We start from the raw sequence: 4,424 nt of genomic DNA, 5'->3' as shown, positions 1-4,424 counted from the left end.
TGACTATCTTAATAAAAGTCCTTTGTTTCACCCTTTCTATTATATCATCCTCGAGCTAGTAGCTATACTAGTTCAACATTTGGTGCGCATCCAGGGAAACAAACAAGGAAAGCTTTTGAAGAAAGTCCAACATCGACGAAGCACATTTCGAGCAATGGCAGAAAGAGAAACGACGGGCAGCGACGGCTATGTGGCGGACACGCCGGACCGCATCCAGCAGGCCCAAGAGGAGCTTCCAATACCGCCGACCCGGCCCCCGACAACGCCGAACGGCTCGATCGGAGAAGGCACCAGCGCCCTCGACATAGGAGCACTAATGCTAAGCATCCTGGAAAAAATCGACGCCCAAGACAGAAAGACAAAGGAACGATTCGCCACTCTCTCTAGCGTCTGTGCAAAACTACAAGAAAATGCCGAACATCCAGACGGCACCAATAGAGCCGATCCCAATAGCGCCGACCAGAACCAGAGCGGGGAATTGGCCGAACTCAAAAGTCAAATGAAGGATGTCACAAGCAAGTTCCACCAAGCAACCAGCGCGGCACCTGATGTAGACCATATGTTGGAGCAGTCCCAAAAAACTCCATTTACTGCGCGAATCCGTCGGGTCGTCGTTCGCCCCGATTGCAAAATAAAGCACCTACCTCCGTATAAGGGAGATTCGGACCCAACTCACCATTTGACATCCTTCGAGATCGCAATCCATCGTTGCGAGTTTTCCCCGGAAGAGCTAGACGCTGGAAAGTGTCAGCTGTTCATCGAAAACCTGAGCGGCGACGCCCTCGGCTGGTTCTCCTCTTTGCCGCCTGACTCAATCGACAGCTTCCGTACACTCTCGCTAACCTTCTTGAAACAATACTCGATATTAGCCGTCCCCACCGCGACAATCGCCGATCTCCACAATATCGAGCAAGGGGAACATGAGCCGTCGCGAACATTCATGGATAGGTTCAAAAAGATTGCCACACAGGTAAAAGCACCCCATAGCGTTTCGCTTGCAGCCCTTCACAAGGCCCTATGGTACGAATCAACGTTCCGAAAGGATCTCAAGTTGAACAGATTCCCAACTTTCCAAGATGCCCTCCATCGAGCGGGAGTCCACATTGAACTGGAAGAAGAAAAAGTCATCTACGACAAAAAACGTGCTTCTACCGGAATTCAAGTGCCAACCGGCAAAGCAAAAGAGGTATACCACGAACCTCGCCAACACCTCGACAAAGAGTACCTCGCGGACAGTAAGAAGCGCGGCGCAACGTACCTCGTCAATGACGCCCCGCCAACCCCCGCAGTCAGTTCGTCAGCTATAGTACCGACGACCCCACCAAAAGGGGCAAGAGAAGAGCCTGACCATAACTTGTATTGCGAGTTACATGAATACACCGGACACTCTACGCAGTCTTGCAGACACTTACAAAACGCGTTGCTGGGCAAATACCTCAACGGCGAGGTCAAAGTGGAATTACGCCAGTACAAGAGTAATGCCCCGCGAGGCCGAGGTCGAGGACGCCATGGACATCAAGGACGAGGTCCAAATAACCATTTCAACAATGGACCAGCGCCGAATAACCAGCCCGCAGCTGGCAACCAGGTGGGAGGACAAGAAAACCAACCGGCTGACGCGCCACCACCTCCAGCCCGCCGTAGAATTAATGTCATAAGAGGAAGTCTACCGTACGACCCTAACTGGCCTCGCGCCTTATATCCCGTCCACGACGTCGAGAGAGCCGAACGCGATTGGTTGCCCGGCAGAACACCTATATGCCGATCGTACTCTCCGATCATGTTCGGAGAAGAGGACACTGCCGAGCATCGGACTTCGCCCACTGGACCTGTCGTTGTTGAAATAAACATCGGCGATTACTTAGTCCCGGATGTGTTGGTCGATACAGGAAGCTCCGTTAACGTCATCTTCCGGAGAGCACTCCCGCAGATAAAAGTCGACCTGCACTTGACCATGCCCGAAGTACAAACCTTGACTGGTTTCGATGGATGCTCTCTTACCTCTTTAGGAACGGTCATGCTCCCAATGAGGGTCGGTGGTACGGTTCACCTCTTTGACTTCGCAGTCGTCGACCGTCCAAGCGCGTATAATGCCATCCTTGGGACGCCTTGGCTCCATAAAATGAAAGCTGTGGTTTCCATCTACCATCAATGTGTCAAATTCCCAACGGAGTTCGACACTTACACCCTCTACGCCGACCCAACAGCGACCCAATGGCCGCCCCGTCGCCGTGTTGACATGATAATGAGAGGATTGACAGCATGTAGAGATTCCGTGCGGTCAATCCGCGACTATGTAAAGGCCGGCACAGCTGCGGTCTGGCCAGTTAAAGTCCCACCCTTTGTACCTCCGATCACGTTCACAGCAAACGACTTGGCTGGAGTCAACTTCCCGCACAACGACCCTCTCGTCATCGAATTACACGTTGGAGAAAGCGAAGTAACAAGGATTATGATCGACACGGGAAGCTCCGTCAACGTAATCTTCCGGGATGTCCTCGACAAAATGGAGGTCAATAATAGAGAAATCAAACCATCGATCAGGCCACTCACCGGGTTCGACGGAAATTACATGATGACGTCCGGCACAATCAAGTTGCCAATTTACGTATCCGGCATACCCTCGTGGCACAAGTTTGTTGTGGTCGACAAGCCGGCTGTTTATAACATCATTCTTGGATCCCCCTGGATTCACGACATGCAGGCCGTCCCATCCACTTATCATCAGTGTGTGAAGTTTCCCCTGTCCGGCCAGATATTCACAATCAAGGGTAATCAATCAGACGCTAGGAACTGTTTCGTGATCGAATGCAAGTTACGGAAGGCCGCTGATTTATAGCAATCACAGCAAGCGCTGGGCGCGCCGCCAGCACCTAGCCCCGAGGAAATTCCGAGTCACCACCTGCTCGACGAGGTCAATATCGACGAGAGTGACCCAAAGCGGTGCGTTGGGATCGGTGCTGATCTCGACCCGGCAATAAGAATCGAACTGGTCCAATTCTTGAAGGACAACGCTTCCACCTTTGCCTGGTCTTTTGACGATATGGTTGGAATCAGCATGGACGTCACAAGTCATGAACTTAACGTCGATCCCACTTATAAACCCGTCAAGCAGAAGCGGCGGAAACTCGGACCCGAACGGTCTAAAGCGGTAAATGACGAGGTCAAAAAATTGTTAGATGCTGGGTCAATCATGGAGGTTAAGTATCCTGAGTGGCTAGCAAACCCGGTGGTGGTTAAAAAGAAAAATGGGAAGAACAGAGTCTGCATCGACTTCACGGATCTCAATAAAGCCTGCCCCAAGGATAGCTACCCGCTACCACATATAGAGAGGCTCGTCGAGGCCACGGCGGGCAACGCATTGCTCTCCTTCATGGATGCCTTCTCAGGATATAACCAAATCTTGATGCACACCGACGACCGCGAAAAAACCGCCTTTATCACAGATCAAGGCACGTTCTGCTACAAAGTAATGCCGTTCGGTTTGAAAAACGCGGGAGCCACCTATCAACGTCTTGTCAATAAGATGTTTGCAGACCAATTAGGAATAACTATGGAGGTGTACATCGACGACATGTTAGTCAAATCCGCAAACGCAAACGATCACGTCGAGCACCTGCGAAAGTGTTTTCAAACCCTGAATAAGTATAACATGAAACTCAACCCGGCAAAATGCTCATTCGGTGTGACGTCAGGAGAATTTCTAGGGTATATCGTCACGAAAAGGGGAATAGAGGCAAACCCGAAGCAAATAAAAGCCATACTCGACATGCCCTCGCCGCGAAACAAGCGCGAAGTCCAACGCCTGACCGGCAGGATAGCAGCTTTAAACCGATTCATTTCACGGTCAACCGATAAAAGCTTGCCGTTCTACCAATTGCTGCGATCGACGAACAAAGCGTACGAATGGACCGCCGAATGCGAGCAGGCGTTCGTCGAGTTAAAAACTTATTTAACCACCCCTCCCATACTTTCAAAGCCTGAGGAAGGAGAAAAGCTTTACCTATATATCGCCGTTTCGGGATCGGCAGTTAGCGGAGTATTAGTCAGAGACGACCGAGGCGAACAAAAGCCAATCTTCTACGTCAGCAAGACCCTCGACAGGGCTGAGTTGCGTTATTCGAACCTGGAAAAAATAGCATACGCCGTGGTAACTTCAGCTCGCAAGCTCAGACCCTATTTCCAATCACATACAATCGCGGTCCTGACGAACCAACCTCTGCGGCAAATTCTGCATAGCCCGGGACAATCAGGTCGCATGGCGAAGTGGGCAGTCGAATTAAGTGAGTACGATATCGAATATCTGGGCCGAACTTGCATGAAGTCTCAAGTATTGGCAGATTTCATTGTCGAGCAGCCCCAACATTTCACCTCTCTTAGCTCAAGCGAAGAGAACTGGTATTTGTACGTCGACGGAGCCTCAT

Source organism: Camelina sativa, chromosome 5 (genome assembly GCF_000633955.1).
Source record: "Camelina sativa cultivar DH55 chromosome 5, Cs, whole genome shotgun sequence".
Taxonomy (NCBI): Eukaryota; Viridiplantae; Streptophyta; class Magnoliopsida; order Brassicales; family Brassicaceae; genus Camelina; species Camelina sativa.
The sequence above is the reverse complement of the archived record's forward strand: the minus strand, read 5'-3'. Positions refer to the sequence as shown.